Here is a 19042-nt window from a genome sequence, read left to right as displayed (position 1 = left end):
AAATCCCATAGTGCATTGCCCCATAATTTCAGCCTCAGCATTTGTTTAAAATTAAATAAAATTACATTGACAAAACATTGTCAGTGCAAATAACAATGTGAAATTGGAAGCTGGAAACAAATTTTCAGCATTTTGAGTTTTGTCCAGTAAAGGTTTCCTTTCTTGTGCATATTCTTATATTCACCTTTTACTCTGTTTAGCAGATTTCTTGCTTGGGACAAGATTCCGAAACCGGGTGAGTCAATGGCCTGTGTCTCCTGTAACGGAACACTACAACAAGACTGTTGTAAAAAAAAGCAATCTCCTGACAATCTCCCACACATTCAAAACCACACAACCAAATTGTTCAGAATTAATTGTTCATTGTGTGATCTGACCATCACTGTCACCCCTAAGCCGGCCAGAGGAGGATGGGGCCCCCCACTTAAGTCTGGTTCCTCCCAAGGTTTCTTCCTTCTTGCCTACCACTGTCAGGACAGCAGAATCCCTCCCCCTATTTCGACGCAGACTAAAAACACACCTTTTCAAACTCTACCTTAGTCCTCCCTCCTGATTTCTCCCACCCCCCTTTCTGATACCCCTATCCTCCTTGTCTAACCCCCAAAAAAATAAAATAAATAAAATAAAATAAATTTTGCACTTATGATGACTATGTTCAGAACAGCATTTCATGTGTATTTTCCTAGTTATGGATGTGATGCTTTGACTTGTGGATGAACCTATGCACTTGTAAGTCGCTTTGGATTAAAAGCGTCTGCCAAATGACTAACATGTAAATGTAAAATGTTCCTTCTCCACCTTGGAAGTTTTTCCTTGCCACTGTTGCCCTAGGCATGCTTCTGTGGGGAAAAAGGCTTGCTCTAAAGCTGTGTTAATCAACTCTAGTCTTGCCAGAAGGTTTTTGTTGTAACCAGAAACTGAAACAACTAATTTAATAACTGATCCAATCATACCACCAAAAATGCCCTTAATTAAATGAATCAGTTCCTGGTTGAGAAGCACTGCTCTAAAGCATGTACTGACAAATATAGCGTGAAATGTGCAACACAAATAAAGTTGATTTGACTTTAATTTCATTGTAAAGTTGCATGGTTTGGGTTTATAGGTCTATAATGAGCAGCTTTTGACAGTCTATAGCAGTGGTCTCCAACCCTGGTCCTGGAGAGCTACTGGGTCTGCTGGTTTTCGTTCTTACCCTGCAATTAACTATAATCAACTGCTCTAATTTAATTAATTAACTCACCTCACCTGGTTACCTGGGTCTCAACAGGTGCTGATTTTAAGGTGAAAACAAAAACCAGCAGACCCAGTAGCTCTCCAGGACCAGGGTTGGAGACCCCTGGTCTATAGCAATGAATGCCCACCCTGCACCTGACACAGAAACAATTGCTGGGAACATGATTTCACAGAAACTACTGTAGAACATTAAAGATATAGGTCTCTAGAGTAATTGTATACCCCCTTTCATTTGGTAACAATTTATAGTTTTTGAGTTATGAGCTATGCAAATGAGCTGGGTGGCAACTGCCAGTCAATAGCAACGTATGGCCACCCCACACTGGAAACACAGCAACAATTGCTTGGAACATGATTTCAGAGAAATTACTGTAGAATATTAAAGATATGGGTCCATCTAACAAATGTATACCCCCTTTCATTTGGTAACAATTTATAGTTTTTTTGAGTTATGAGAGATGCACATGAGTTGGGTGGCAACTGACAGTCAATAGCAATGTATGGCCACCCCACACTGAAAACACAGCAACAATTGCTGAAAACATGATTTCACCAAAAATACTGTAGAATATTAAAGATATGGGTCTATGTATAACCCCTTTCATTTGGTAACAATTTATAGTTTTTGAGTTATGGGCTATGCAAATGAGCTGCTCGTGAATTGACAGTCAATGGCATTGCATGCCCTTGCCACACTGTAAATACAGCAAAAATAGCTGGGAACATGATTTTAGATAATAAATGTATAATGTTATAGATATTATACATAGATTTAATGTATGCCCCTTCATATTTGGCAACATTTTTTTCAAACAGTAAGCAGGTATGCAAATGAGCTGTTATTGAACCGACAGTGTCAAGCAATTTATGCTTGGCCTACATTATAGTAACTAGTCAAATAGCAAGCTAGTTGCTTGCTGACTTTTATAAGTTGTATCAGCAATGAATTTAAACAATGGTAATTATGTGAGGAAGCGCAGAAAACGCGGTAACTATGTTCTCATTATTTAACGTTACTCAGCACCTCTTATTTTGACGGAAAATCACAGAATGTTGAGACCATAACTTCTGTACAGGAAGTCTTAATTGTTGCTAGCTTCACGGAGCTATCCGGGTACTAGCTAACTGGCTAACTTGCTAGCTCCGCACGTGGATAACGCGATAGTGAAACTATTGTGTGTTTCGTCCTACAGCTGATTCGTCAGCCAGCCAGTTTATCTCAATTTAGCGCGTTTTGCTGTAAACTCAAGCAAAAACTATTTTTACTTTCATAGATTAAATTAAACATATGTATAAGTATTTAAAGTTTATCACAACATTTTGTATCATGGTTCTAAACTGCCTGTCCTCAATCAGATATTTCGCTCAAAATATAGGTGAAGATACTTAAGAGTCATTATTTTCAGAAGGAAACTTCAGAAGGAAAGTAGTTGCCGTGTAAATACATGAAAGCGTCACGACAGAGAGAATCAATATTGCGATAATGTCATCGCGATAATGCGCGACTGAACTGCTGTGGGCTTTAACAGCAGTGGCGACATTGCATAAAAAAAGTTTCCACTGTTGAAGTCTTTGGTCAAAAATGCTTTCATTTGAAACTGAATGATTTAGAATAATGATGACGTTTGATCTATATGCTATATATGCTGTTTAGTACTAAAATGATAGGTCATAGTGTTTAAAGGATCATTTTTAATGCTGTTAAAATGAATAGGCCAGCATGAGTGATTAGAACTGGGTGTCTACATTCAAACACGTTGAGCTGCAAATTACAGAGTACGTTTAATCAGAAGTAATCAGGTGTGTTTAAAATTATGACAAATGTTTTGATTTAGTGAGCGCAGGCCAAGATGCGTGCGTCTTCACAAGGTTAATGTTTTTGGTGATTGCAGGCTGGGCGGGCCTGACGTAGCAGAGATGGGGGCTTAAGACAGCCCAGCTCTCATAGGGTAACAGAAAATATAAAGGCGGGTTAAGAGAGACAATGTGATGTTTGTATGACAAATGATTGCTTAAGCTATATCGCATAAAGGCTAGGATACCTCCTGCTGTTACTTAGGAATTATCTGGTCTCTTGAAGCTTCTTGCACGGAGCAGCACAGATTCCCCAGATGAATCTGTTTTATTTTAAACTAAAAAATGTGGTAGTTGAACAACTGTTGACTCGGAGTGCTTCTTCAACATCACTGCTGCCAAAACCAACTTCACCCACCTAAAAGGGAGGAGGAGGAGGAAAAAGCGGCAAAAATATTTCCTCAACATTTGGTTCCCAAAACCCGGGATCAAATCTTCTGCAGCGGGACTGCTGAGGGCCGATGGGACACGGTCTTCTTCACTGAATAGGACCAGTGCGCACAACTAAGATACAGGTAAAACAGTCACCTTTTTTATTAGAGACTGTGAGGGCGTTACCCGTGGTCCATCGGCTTTTGGCAGTGCCTGTGAAGGAGTGACGGATACCTGTGGGTGAGACGGATACCTGTGGGTGAGACGGATACCTGTGGGTGTGACGGATACCTGTGGGTGAGTTGCGGCCCGTTGAAAGAAAAATTATGTTGAAAAGCATGACTGTAGTACTAATAATGAGAAATAATGAGAAAATGAGCATTACAGCTAACCAAAACACCAGAGAAGTCATGATGGGTATACTGACGGTTTGTGCAGTGCATGCATGTGAGTGGACGGACTTGTCCATACTGACTCGAGATACGTGGAATTTGTACGTGGAACAGGGACTTAATCATTTACAAGGCGAAAGACTCCTTCTAGAGGGGCCGTAGATCACCGTGCAGAGGATCGTACATATCACTTCCTACCACCAAAAAAGACCGTGGCGACCCAGATATGGCGACGTGGCTCAGGCAGTAAGAGCAGTCGTCTGGCAGTCGGAGGGTTGCCGGTTCGATCCCCCGCCCGGGCTGTGTCGACGTGTACCTGAGCAAGACACCTAACCCCCAAATGCTCCTGACGAGCTGGTCGGCACCTTGCATGGCAGCCAATTGCTGTCGGTGTGTGAGTGTGTGTATGAACGGGTGAATGAGAAGCATCAGTTGTACAGTGCTTTGGATAAAGGTACTATATAAATGCCAACCAATTACCAGATAAGGGGCAAGGCAGGCAGCTGCATGGGTACAGGCTGCAAACGAGAGGTTTTGAAGGTATTTTGTAAAATACTTGCTTTCACAAGCTACTATAGCTCTTTTTCTTGTGTGTGTCATTTTATATTATATGTGTAGAAGGTTTGAGAACCCTTAGTAAATATATGCATGATTACTGCCGGGTGTTTTAAATATTGTGAATTTCCCAAGGGAGAGAACAAATTGGTTGTTCTTAAATATATATATATACATATATATATATATATATATATATACAGTCAGGTCCATAAATATTGGGACATCGACACAATTCTCATCTTTTTGGCTCGATACACAATGGATTTGAAATGAAACGAACAAGATGTGCTTTAACTGCAGGGTATTTACATCCAAATCAGGTGAACGGTGTAGGAATTACAACAGTTTCTATATGTGCCTCCAACTTTTTAAGGGACCAAAAGTAATGGGACAAACTAACAATCATAAATCAAACTTTCACTTTTTAATACTTGGTTGCAAATCCTTTGCAGTCAATTACAGCCTGAAGTCTGGAACGCATAGACATCACCAGATGCTGGGTTTCATCCCTGGTGATGCTCTGCCAGGTCTCTACTGCAACTGTCTTCAGTTCCTGCTTGTTCTTGGGGCATTTTCCCTTCAGTTTTGTCTTCAGCAAGTGAAATGCATGTTCAATCGGATTCAGGTCAGGTGATTGACTTGACCACTGCATAACATTCCACTTCTTTGCCTTAAAAAACTCTTTGGTTGCTTTCGCAGTATGCTTCGGGTCATTGTCCATCTGCACTGTGAAGCACCGTCCAATGAGTTCTGAAGCATTTGGCTGAATATGAGCAGATAATATTGCCCGAAACACTCTCCTGCTGCTTTTGTCAGCAGAATAGAATAGAATAGCTTTATTGTCATTGCACAGTACAGAGCAACGAAATTACAGTTGACAGTTTCATCCCGTCCAAGAAACATACAGTGGTCATTTCGTGGCCAACATGGGGAGGGAGACAGGAGCAGGAGAATTATCATTAGATAAGAAAGAAACAATGGGGGGAGATGAGGGAAAAAAATACAACTCCTTTAGGGGGGCCCAGTGTGGGCTTAGGAAAAAAAAAAAACCTCGGCACATAAGCAAACAATTAAACATCACAACAAGAAACTCACACATGCACATTTTGGTATTGGGAAAGGTCTCAGGGAGGGGAGGTGTCACATCCAGGGGAGAGTAGAGATATCGGTCGCCTGAGCCAAAGTGGAAGCCAAAAATAAGATAAGGGTTGATTATTTTGGGTCAGGCCGACTTCTGCAATTTTCCTGACTGCCTTAGAGTCCTTACTGGTCGTCTCCTTGCTCCAAAGTATCCGAATTGATGGGCCTTTTCACTCGAACCGTCCCTTTCAACTGCTCCAAGTTGTGGTCCATCTTGCGGACAAGGCGATTGAGTTCGCTTATCGCTTGAGTCTGAGTGTTGAAAGCGCGGTACAATCCCTCAAAGACGGGCAGCTCCTCAATTTCCAAATGTGCTGCCCGCGCCTTCCGAGCTTTGCGATAGAACAGGAACCCAAACATTCCAAATCATTAGGAAGCCTGTTATCACAAATCCAATTATGTAGACGTCTTCAACATCCTCCACGTGAAGTATTGACAAAGACACAATCTTCCATGACGAATAGGAATCCGGCAGCATACGTCCCCGTCAGGGCATGCGGGCTCCCCTATACCCAATTTCTTTGTCGAGAAAATTTGATCGATTGCGTTGAGAGACCAGTTTATCAAATCCATGGTTTTCAGTTTTCGGAAGAAAATGCAGAGAGAAGCTCGGGAGTTCAGACAGAGACTGTACAAGGACAGAGAGCAAGCAGGGGAGATAAGGGGAGGGAGAGAAAGAGAATGCGACCGCCTTCGTCGAGAGTTAGATAGGAAAAAAAGTCATCAATCAATACAAGGGAACCAGTTCCATTGGCAGCCATACATGCCCACGCCATGACACTACCACCACCATGCTTCACTGATGAGGTGGTATGTTTTGGATCATGAGCAGTTCCTTTCCTTCTCCATACTCTTCTCTTCCCATCATTCTGGTACAAGTTGATCTTTGTCTCATCTGTCCGTAGGATTTTGTTGCAGAACTGTAAAGGCTTTTTTAGATGTTGTTTGGCAAACTCTAATCTGGTCTTCCTGTTTTTGAGGCTCACCAATGGTTTACATCTGTGAACCCTCTGTATTCTCTCTGGTGAAGTCTTCTCTTGATTGTTGACTTTGACACACATACACCCACCTCCTGGAGAGTGTTCTTGATCTGGCCAACTGTTGTGAAGGGGTTTTTCTTCACCAGGGAAAGAATTCTTCTGTCATCCACCACAGTTGTTTTCCGTGGTCTTTCGGGTCTTTTGGTGTTGCTGAGCTCACCGGTGCGTTCTTTCTTTTGAAGAATGTTCCAAACAGTTGATTTGGCCACACCTAAAGTTTTTGCTATCTCTCTGATGGGTTTGTTTTGATTTTTCAGCCTAATGATGGCTTGCTTCACTGATAGTGACAGCTCTTTGGATCTCATATTGAGAGTTGACAGCAACAGATTCCAAATGCAAATAGCACACTTGAAATGAACTCTAGACCTTTTATCTGCTCCTTGTAAATGAGATAATGAGGGAATAACACACACCTGGCCATGGAACAGCTGACCAGACAATTGTCCCATTACATTTGGTCCCTTAAAAAGTGGGAGGCACATATAGAAACTGTTGTAATAACTACACCGTTCACCTGATTTGGATGTAAATACCCTCAAATTAAAGCTGAAAGTCTGCAGTTAAAGCATATCTTGTTCGTCAAAAAGAGGAGAATTGTGTCGATGTCCCAATATTTATGGACCTGACTGTGTATATATATATATATATATATATATATATATATACAATAATTAATATTCCATTGCCAAAGGTTTATTGTTCTTTGTATTTTAAAATGTAAAAATTTTCTTTTTTGGTTCTTTTATTCAGTTTTTGGGGAAAAGCAAGCGCAACGAAGAAAGGTTGATCTTGTGATGTTGACGGACAGCGCAGAAATGTCATACAAGATTGTGACCCCCCTGGACTTTATGTCCAAACATTTTGACACTGAGTATAAAAAAACGATGTCTGCTTGGAAACAATGGACGGAGGGCCGCAGCAACGTGTGGCCAGATAAGACCGGAACATTTAAACCTGACTGCTTGGAGAGCGTTGAGGCTGTGTTGATCGAGAAAGAAAAGAAACCAGGCTGGGGGAAGAAAAATGAGATAAAAATGTACCGGCAACATTTTAATCAATGGAAAAATGAGTCGCAGAGACATCAGAACAAGCCTGGAAGGAGGACTGAAAGAGCCAGGAAGGAGCAGGGAGGGGAGCCCGTGAAGGAGGAGCTTCTCTGTGACGCAGAACCAAGCTGCCCTGCCCTCAATGAGAAACCACCACCTTATGCTGGAGCTCCCCCTGCTGGAAGAATGTACACCGGTCTTGGGGAAGTCCAAATGACGGTAAATCAGTCTGACACTGGATCACAGATGGAAGGGGACCTGCAGGTGGAAGGCGTGAAGGGACCTATCGGGCCAGCTGAGCACCTCCTGTCCTCCCCGCCAGAGGGACACCAGCAGCCCTTCAAGAATTCAAGAACACCCCTCCATGCAAGGCCATTCCGTTCATTGCAGGCCGATGCCCCCCGCGACAGCCAGCTGTTTCGGGGAGGATCCACGGCCCGTCAGGAACATCGCCGGAAGCAAGTGCGCCCCCGAAAGGCCGGAAGTGGAGAAGAGACTTTTATCCTGTGGAAAGAAAGGGAGGAGAAAGAGAGACGAGGAAAGGACTGGAGAGAAGATGAAGATGAGGAGGACCAGAGACTGGCAGGAGGCAGTGAAAAGGCCCTGCGGATGAGGGAAGAGGGGAAGAAGATGTCCTGGTACCCTGACACCAGCAGCCCAGATGAGGACAGCGATGGAGGTGACTGCATCCTCAAAGGGAAGTTAAGGATTTACCCCGAGCGAAGGGAAGACAAAGACCTGATGGACTTCTCATACGATGACAACAGAGAACCAAGCGCCGCTGCACTGATGATGCAAGCCTTGCATCTTCGCGAGAACGCACATAGAGCCAGAAAGATGTTGGAGAGACACCAAAAATCGGGAGGAAGCCCCGAGGACCAGAAAGAATTAGAGCACTTCGCAAACCAGGCCGAGGCCGCTGCACGACGAGCCCAGAAGAAACTCCGAAGACAGGAAAAGAAGGAACAGTCTCCCACCAGGAAAAGTTGCGGATTGAAGGATCAAGTGAGGAAGAAATCGGGGGTTGAAGATTACAGCGAAAGCGATGAAGGGGACCCCCAGCGCCCCCTCATAGCCCTACCCCAGCCAGGGGGAGGGCAACCACTCCATAAGTACCAACCATGGTCCCATACGGATATGGAAACCATGATCAGGTCTCTGCCCGAGCTACAGCGAGGGGCTGACCCCTGGATCGCTGCATTCCAGCAAAAGAACTCCCACTCTAACCTCTGCCTGGGGGACATGAAGCAGCTGCTGTTTTCCATCGCTGGCGCGAAAACACGTCAGATCTTAGAGGAAGCCGGACTGAAGGCGTGCCTGGATACCCGTTCAAACGACGACGTGCCCTTCCGTTCACATCAGAAAGCACTGTGGGCGGCCCTCCGCCTGATGTTCCCGTTTCAGAGAAACATGTCCGCCCTGCTTGGAACAAGGGCACCGGAGGGCGTTGATATACACGACTACATCCAAGAGTACCGTCAGAAATGGCAGCTCAACATGGGCGAAGACCCGGACAAAAACACGCCCCTGCACTACTACATGCTAGTGAAATCACTCCCTGCCTCCGTGCAAACAAAACTGGAACTGGTCGTGGGACTGGAAGCGAGGCCATGGGATGAACAAAAGTTGCACATCATCCACCACTGGAGGACGCATCAGGATGGGAGGGCTGATGCCGAGAGACAAAGCAAGGCCCAAAGACAAAAACTGACCGTGCCGCGACTGCAAGCCGCCGGAAACATCGCAGAAAGCCCAGCCCCTGAAGCCATGCGAGCGCTGGCGCCCCCAGGAACCGCTCCGCCCCCAGGAACCGCTCCGCCCCCAGGAACCGCTCCGCCCCCAGGAACCGCTCCGCCCCCAGCTCAACGTCAGCAGCCCTGGCACGCACCGGCGCAACAGTGGGGTCCACCACCAGGGGGCGCGAGACAGGGACAGCGCCGTCATAGCGACGTAATCTGCTGTTACTGCGGCGAGCGAGGCCACGTACAGAACGAGTGCTGGGGCGGGCGGACGCGGGGGTATCCGCCGTCGTACGGGAACGGAGGACGAGGAGGAAGAGGCCGAGGGGGGAACCACAGCCCTGGACGATGCCGACAGCAACGTAAAATGGTAAATGGTAAATGGCAGGCATTTATATAGCGCCTTTATCCAAAGCGCTGTACAATTGATGCTTCTCCATTCACCCATTCATACACACACTCACACACCGACGGCGATTGGCTGCCATGCAAGGCGCCGACCAGCTCGTCAGGAGCATTTGGGGGTTAGGTGTCTTGCTCAGGGACACTTCGACACAGCCCGGGCAGGGGAATCGAACCGGCAACCGCTCCGACTGCGAGACGACTGCTCTTACTGCCTGAGCCAGGTCGCCCCAACGTCAACCCCAAGACAACAGCCGTCAGGCTGTGAGGGTCATTTTCTCAGTTGATTCTTAATTGACGATGTGCGTTAACGTAAAGATGATCACGTGATTACACATTTTTTTATTTGTAATCCTTATTACTATTAGACCGCTTTCTTAATTAAGTGCTCACTAGGAGCGTTTCTCTGTCTCTCTCCCAGCAGACAGACAGCCTTTGACCTTAATGTCTCTGCTTCTCCTTGAAGCGGGTAGCTTGCACATTGCGGTCTTACAGCAAGGTCAACAAGGGGTAATCAGAAGACAAAATACTGATAAATGTTAGTGGCCAGCTTCATGTCTTTTTTGTTTTGGTAAAGCCCCCCCTTCTGCGAGAGAGTACTGAAAACTGTATATAAGTCTTACTATGTCTGATTGAAATCAGAAAGCCGGTAAGGTTTCTCACTTTCTGTTATTTCTTTGCAAATAAATACGAAGGTTAAACTTAAGTAAAGCTATCATTGTATTTACTGGGGTGTGTTTCATCAGACGATGCTCACCTGTGAAATGTTAAAAAGGGCATTTTTCCCCTCACAAGACTCAGATGCACCAATCCAAAGGACGTTGGGATTGGGGAAACGGATGACAGGGATGCCTTTTCAGAATGCTGAAGCCTTGGGGACGTGGCATCGCTCCACCCGAAAATTGAACAGAGGGTTAGTCTCCTAGTCAGGGGAAGAAATAGCAACTTCCTTGTGGATACAGCCTGGAGCTGCTCACTCTTGCATTGGGGTGGATTGGATGGAGCACACCTCCCACTGACGGCACAGCATGTGAAAACAAAAGGATTCTCAGGGGACAAACCAAAGTCTGACTCTGGGAGATTCCACAATCAATGCCAAGTTATTACACACTCCAAAAACTCCCGTGAACCTCCTAGGGCGAGCAGGCGAGACCTGCTTTGCAAATTGAATGCTACAATCTCCTGCTCCCCTGATGGAGTATCCGCCTGCAATCCCCGGGCTAGAGCCTGCCAGTTGGCAGAAGGGAAGTCCGTCAACACGTGTCGTGACTCTGCTTATGCTTGTGGGGTGGTACATTCTCGGGGGGCCATTTGGGTGCGTTGTGGGTTTTTAACAGCTACTGGTACAACGGTGAAAAACAGTTTATCTTTATCTTAACGCTTATCTCAAGGCAAAAAAAGCTACTATCTAAGCTAGCCGTGATCAAATGTGCAGCACACACAAACCCCCCCCCAACAAAAACAAGACCCTGTTCCCCAGGGCAACGTGCTGCAGCTAAAAGAACAGCTGAACCTACCATCTTGGCCTGCGAAGGCCCCTGTAATCGAAATACAGGAATTTACTTTGCAAGAACTTCTGGAGGAGTGTGTGCGATCATCGGGGACTCCTGTTGCACCTACATCCCCCAAAATAGTGCTGATTATGGGACCCTGAGCAAGGCCATAGACAAGCTCAAAGATATACCAAATGGGGCAGATAAGGGAGCTGGGATCAATACAGACTGGAACCCCTTTGATTAAAAAAAAAAAATTGGTTTGGTAGCGTAGGCCCTTGGTTAGGGAATTTAATAGCACCAGTCTTAGTGATGCTCACAATTTTATTTTGCATAATGCTTTGTGTCCTGAGCTGTTTGAAGAACATGTTCCACAGGATGTTTCAAAACAATCTCATAATGTTACAGCAGACACATGTCCCCCAGGCTCAAGGAAACCCGGACAGTCCTAGGTATTAGGCACTCAGAGGAAAAGAGAAAGCTAACATCAGGAAAATGAATCCCGATTCTTGTGACGACATAGACATTATATCTGTAGCCTCAAATAAAATAATATTATATAATAATGCTATAATTATCGATAACCCTGATCCCGGAAAATCCAAGTGAATGTGCCGATGATGAAATGTATTAATGTATTATAAAAAACACAAAACCACACAAACATGTACGATGCAGCACACACACGAGACACACGTGAAGACCGACGGACGACGATGACTAAAACACAGGATGGGGAAACGACCTCCTGACATTTGAAGGCCTTTTGATAGGTTAGATGCACTGACACACAATAAATAAGTAGGCCTGATTGCGACGGCTGAGTGATGTGCTGGTAACCTCTCCTCAGGCCAACAATCCGACTGATGACATCTCACTATTAAAAAAAAAAACTACAATTGATGCTTTTTAAAAACTATGATTGACGCTATCTATAACTATGATTGATGTTATTGTTAAAGTTAAAATTATTGATTTTATTGATTGCTAATGAATTTGGGGATGCTAAAATAATTAATAAAGGAGTGATAATGTTAAAGTTAACTCTCGAGAATGTGAGACAGAGTGGTCTCAAACGGGGGAATGTTGAAGTTTGATCAAAATGCTTTTATTGGAAACTATACAGTACACTTAATCAGGTGTTTTAGAAATCATGACAAATGTTTTGATTTAGTGAGCGTGCGTCTTCACAAGGTTAATGTTTTTGGTGATTGCAGGCTGGGCGGCCTGACGTTGCAGAGATGGGGGCTCAAGACAGCCCAGCTCTCATAGGGTAACAGAAAATATAAAGGCTGGTTAAGAGAGACAATGTGATGTTTGTATGACAGATGATTGGTTAGCTATATCGCATAATGGCTCGAATACATCCCGCTGTCACTCAGGAATTATCTGGTCTCTTGAAGCTTCTTGCACGGAGCACACAAATTCCCCAGATTAATCTGTTTTATTTTAAATTAAAGATTTGTAGTTTGAACAACTGTTGACTCTTGAGTGCCTCTTCAACATCGCTGTTGCCAAAACAACTTCACCCACTTAAAGGGACAAGGAGGAACAGCAACAGAAATATGTTCTCAACACCAGCTTTCAGTGGAACCAGCTGTGGTGGAACTGCAAGTGTGGAGCTGCAAAGATGTTTTTTTTTTTTTTTTTAGTTTAGAGTTTTTCAGTCAACGATCACAAACAATCAGGCAGAAAAACGTGTCTCTGTGCAGCCACAGAACATACAGCCCAAGTACAGTACATCTGTTAAAATGATCTGCCACAGCCTTCCCGCTTAATCAAGAGATTTTACTGGGCATGGTGTCACCTTCTATAACAGAGCAGAGCTGAAGCAAATGGCCAAAAAGGGTCAAGGAAGGGAATGAAGAAAAAGAGAAAGATCCTGAGAACATGTCTCGCTCTTATACGGGAACGTTTATTGCTCCCGCCATTACGGGATTGGCTGAACCAAGCTAGACATCATGCAGGGTGGACGTCGCGGAATTGTCCTGTGGGATTGTGGGAGTTGTAGTTCCTACAACGGGGAGAACATGCAAACTCCACAGAGAGGCCCCGGCCGACCAGGATTCAAACCCAGAACCTCCTTGCTGTGAGGCAGCAGTGCTACCCACTGCACCATCCTTGCCACGCTAATTTTGATTTGGAACGTAATTTAACCTGCCAAAGACATTTGTGGCTATGTATCACTTCATATCTTGTCCCCACAGAAACCTGGATTCTTTTAAAGATTCCTTTATCAGGTCACAAAGATGGAATGTGTTGCTTTTGACTGGGGTCACAAAAGACCCCAAAGGACCTGATCATCACATCACTAAAAATTAAGGCAGACACCAGAAACAATGGTATTTTTTTATTGAGGACAAGTTGATTAGCAAAGTCAAGAAATTTTAGAAGGATCAAATTATATTCATATATAATTTGGTCATATATCAGATATGACCCCAGATGGTCACTTGAGGGTTAAGTGACATGTTTATTTGAAGCACTACAAAGAAAATTGTACCTGGAGTACCCTGGAAAAGTACAGAAAAGTTATCTTGACAGTATTATTGCAGAAGAGTCTAATCTATTTATTCATTTATCACCATATCTTACACTCTGCATCATGAAGTTTTTAGGGATTTGATTCGTTTTGCCGCTTTGAAGGAAACAAAGCGTACGCTTCCACTTCAGAGAGGTGAAGGTACTGCATTCTGTCTGGAAGGGACACTGTGACATAGCGCCCCTTCATGGGCTTAGGACAATGAAAGGTCTTTGTCTGCCCTGGATACTTGATTTCAACCACCTTGCACCTGCAAGAGAGAAGATAATAACATCGATAAGTGTAAGATCCAAATGAAGAATAATGCAGCGCGATGCTCTGTACCTCAGTTACAGTAGCTAGCGTGTGACGAGGGGGAAGCTTATCGTGTGGTTGGGCTGGTAATGGAAATTATTTGTCAGTGTGGGCAGGTCTCTACTCTGGTCTGTACACTGGTCTGTACTGCAGAGTTAAAGTGTGGGGCGGTCTGTACTGCAGAGGTAAAGCGTGGGCAGGTCTGTACACTGGTCTGTACTGCAGAGTTAAAGCATGGGCAGGTCTGTACTCTGGTCTGTACTGCAGAGGTAAAGTGTGGGCAGGTCTGTACTCTGGTCTGTACTGCAGGGTTAAAGTGTGAGCAGGTCTGTACACGGGTCTGTACTGCAGAGTTAGAGTGTGGGCAGGTCTCTACTTAGGTCTGTACACTGGTCTGTACTGCAGAGTTAAAGCATGGGCAGGTCTGTACTCTGGTCTGTACTGCAGGGTTAAAGTGTGAGCAGGTCTGTACACAGGTCTGTACTGCAGAGTTAAAGCGTGGGGCGGTCTGTACTCTGGTCTGTGCTGCAGAGTTAAAGCGTGGGGGGGTCTGTACTCTGGTCTGTACTGCAGGGTTAAAGTGTGAGCAGGTCTGTACACAGGTCTGTACTGCAGGGTTAAAGTGTGAGCAGGTCTGTACACGGGTCTGTACTGCAGGGTTAAAGTGTGAGCAGGTCTGTACACGGGTCTGTACTGCAGAGTTAGAGTGTGGGCAGGTCTCTACTCTGGTCTGTGCTGCAGAGTTAAAGTGTGGGCAGGTCTGTACTCTGGTCTGTACTGCAGGGTTAAAGTGTGAGCAGATCTGTACTCTGGTCTGTACTGCAGAGTTAAAGTGTGGGGGGGGGTCTGTACTCTGGTCTGTGCTGCAGGGTTAAAGTGTGAGCAGGTCTGTACACAGGTCTGTACTGCAGGGTTAAAGTGTGAGCAGGTCTGTACACAGGTCTGTACTGCAGAGTTAAAGCATGGGCAGGTCTGTACTCTGGTCTGTGCTGCAGAGTTAAAGTGTGGGCAGGTCTGTACTCTGGTCTGTGCTGCAGAGTTAAAGTGTGGGGGGGGTCTGTACTCTGGTCTGTACTGCAGAGTTAAAGTGTGGGGGGGGTCTGTACTCTGGTCTGTACTGCAGGGTTAAAGTGTGAGCAGGTCTGTACACGGGTCTGTACTGCAGAGTTAGAGTGTGGGCAGGTCTGTACACAGGTCTGTACTGCAGGGTTAAAGTGTGAGCAGGTCTGTACACAGGTCTGTACTGCAGGGTTAAAGTGTGAGCAGGTCTGTACACAGGTCTGTACTGCAGAGTTAAAGCATGGGCAGGTCTGTACTCTGGTCTGTGCTGCAGAGTTAAAGTGTGGGGGGGGTCTGTACTCTGGTCTGTGCTGCAGGGTTAAAGTGTGAGCAGGTCTGTACACAGGTCTGTACTGCAGAGTTAAAGTGTGAGCAGGTCTGTACACAGGTCTGTACTGCAGAGTTAAAGCATGGGCAGGTCTGTACTCTGGTCTGTGCTGCAGAGTTAAAGCGTAGGGGGGGTCTGTACTCTGGTCTGTACTGCAGAGTTAAAGCGTGGGGGGGGTCTGTACTCTGGTCTGTGCTGCAGAGTTAAAGCGTGGGGGGGGTCTGTACTCTGGTCTGTACTGCAGAGTTAAAGTGTGGGCAGGTCTGTACTCTGGTCTGTACTGTAGAGTTAAAGTGTGGGCAGGTCTGTACTCTGGTCTGTGCTGCAGAGTTAAAGTGTGGGGGGGGGGGTCTGTACTCTGGTCTGTACTGCAGAGTTAAAGTGTGGGCAGGTCTGTACTCTGGTCTGTACTGCAGAGTTAAAGTGTGGGCAGGTCTGTACTCTGGTCTGTACTGCAGAGTTAAAGTGTGGGCAGGTCTGTACTCTGGTCTGTACTGCAGAGTTAAAGTGTGGGGGGGGTCTGTACTCTGGTCTGTACTGCAGAGTTAAAGCGTGGGGGGGGTCTGTACTCTGGTCTGTACTGCAGAGTTAAAGTGTGGGCAGGTCTGTACTCTGGTCTGTGCTGCAGAGTTAAAGCGTGGGGGGGGGGGGGGTCTGTACTCTGGTCTGTACTGCAGAGGTAAACTGCCCTGAACAGACAGAGTCAGCCTAGGGGATAAGGTGCTAGACTGGGATCTGGAATGTAGCCACAACAAGATCAGCTGTTATTCAGTGCATTTCTGAATATGAAGCTCGGCTCTGAATCAGTACTGACCTGTGTTTTCTTTCCAGTTTTCTCGAGTTGCCAATGTCGATGAAAGCTTTTTGGATCCTGTATTGACAGTTGGTGATGGTGACCATGAAGATGTTGTAGGTGTCCAGCAGGTCCACCCTCCACCAGGAGTTGTTGCCTCTGGCGGTGCCCGCACAGGACCCGTGGGAGAAAATCCCGTCTCTGTTCCCGTCGATGGCATTGCCAGCGTGGCTGAGAGCTGTCCAGTTCGCTCCCCCGCGAATCCGGGACTGAGTGGCCTTTCCGCGTAACGCCACATTCTCTGTAAAAGCTGGTACAACATGGCTGTCTTGGTAAACTGAAGCCCATGTTCCTGCAGTACTCTCAAAGGTACGCTTTTCTTCATCAAGGATCACATTTCCCAAATGTGCCCTCAAAGTACAGCAATGTTCTCTTTGGGTACAAATGAGTATGTTTTGGAAAGCAAAAAACGGTACAAATGATATAGTGCTGACTCGGGGTACAATTGTATGTACCTATAGTGTACCACCCCAGCGATATGCATTTGTACCTTTTTAGGCACTGAAATATTCCATTAGCAGGAAATTAATCAAACCGTCTTGCCTTTTTGGCAATATTTTCATCTTATTTCGAAAAAAAGTCAAAGAAATAAGATTTAAAGTCTCATATATTGTATAAAATTCTTTTTCATACTTTAATACTTTATTTTTGCAGTGCTTTGGTTGTTCAGCCAAATTCCCCACGTCTTTCTGATCACACCGCCTCATTGGGTTTATGAGTTAGAGTGAAAGGACTGTCAGACATAATACCAGTCTGCCGTCTGAAGCTGGCTTTCACCTTTAAACTTTTGATGAACCGACATCATAAAGTTCACTTCCACAATGTCTGAGAGATCGGGGTTTGATTGGTTTACTTCACACTATAGCGTAAAAATATATAATCCAAATTGTTGAAGAAAGGAGCACTGTGATAAGACATTCTTGTGACATGCAGCATGGAGAGAATCCACAAAACATCCGCACGGTGCTTTCTCTGACAAGCAGCAAGCTCTCTGAATACTACTACAATTTATAATGCACCTTTCATTATAAATAAAATCTCAAGGTGCTCATGTACTCTTTGAGATATATGTACTCTGACAGTACATATCCGACACTTGGCATGTCCTATGTTGTTCCAGCTATGTACGTTTCTTCTTGTTCCTGATGAATCAACTCATCAGCAAGACATCCTTACCTGACAGCTGACGAACACACAGAGGCAAGCACGCGTGTGACCGCTTCGCAGTCATCCCTTAAGTGCACATGGTCTTCCACAACAGTGTAATTACGTCACTGTGAAATGTTTCTGAACTGAACTGCACTTATATTCTGAAATGACAACCGCTAAAGAGAGCAAACACGGGATGCGATATATTCAGTCAAATGATCTAATGAGCCAGTGTGGAAACTTTCCAAACATGCTCTCTCTCTAATAGGCCATATGTTTATTCTCTCTCTCTTTCTCTCTCTCTCGCGGCAGTGGTGTGTACCTCGGTAATATCGTGTAATGTTCATTGAAGATGGTGTAATGGTCGCAATGGCCAAGATTAGAAAAAGTGGGATCATCGTCTTCAACTTCATCCTGGAAAATAGGTAAGTGTAACAGATTCTTCAGCACAGATTAAACCAGCAAATTAATTAAGGAACTATTCTGATGAAAATGTCAGTAAGGCAAAATTTTTTTAAAAATATAAACATATATACATATATACATATATTGAATTGGCAGAAGTTGGCATTAAGAAGTTAAGAAGCTTGGGTAACCAGATAGCCCACATGAACTAGCACCGATTACTATTTAACATCCAAAAGATTGTAAAAAATTGTTGCAAATTATTGCACTGTGAAGATCACCAGTTACCGTGAATGGGGGTAACCAGTTTCTAAACGCTGCAATTTGAGATATTGAGAGCAGAATACTTGTATAAAACAAATATAAAAGCAGCGTCAGGGATTGACCCAGCTGCATCAAAGAGACCAAGTGGAGGGAGGTGCTTGATGATTTAAAAAAAAAAAAAAACACTAAAATTTACAGAAAAAATACACATCACATTACAATTAGACAGGTTATACAGAAAGGCCGCTAAAACCACTGCACTTTCTACTTCTTTCATCATGAGGCCGTTTGTCACAGCACCAGCGTAGATAAAAGACACTCTACCTGCCATTGTTGTCAGTGTTTGTGGAGGGTTACGTTTTTCCAAACATTACATTATTGGCATTTGGCGGACGCTCTTATCCAGAGCGACATACAGTTGATTAGACTACGCAGGAGACAATCCTCCCCTGGAGCAATGCAGGGTTAAGGGCCTTGCTCAAGGGCCCAACGGCTGTGCGGATCTTATTGTGGCTACACCGGGATTAGAACCACCGACCTTGTGTGTCCCAGTCATTTACCTTAACCACTACGCTACAGGCGGCAAACGTGCTAGATGTTTTCCAAACTTGCTAAACTCTATCTATACTCCGCGTCTTCAATTTATTTATTTTTTCAACAGAGAGCTTAGCTACATCTTAACCGTCAAGCCGAGTGCCAATGTTAAATAAAATAAACAATAAAGCTTCATCATTCATTTTGTAATATTAGTATATAGCTTGGCAGGTAGATTTACAGGTAGAGCTAGTTTGTAAACTCACCTGTATTAGGGCAGCAGGTTTTACCGTTGGATCGTTGGTAGTTACTTGTTGGTCAGCCAGCTGCAGTGGAGAATGA

The sequence above is a fragment of the Conger conger genome, chromosome 1, assembly GCF_963514075.1.
Source record: "Conger conger chromosome 1, fConCon1.1, whole genome shotgun sequence".
Taxonomy (NCBI): domain Eukaryota; kingdom Metazoa; phylum Chordata; class Actinopteri; order Anguilliformes; family Congridae; genus Conger; species Conger conger.
Note: the sequence above shows the minus strand (reverse complement) of the source record.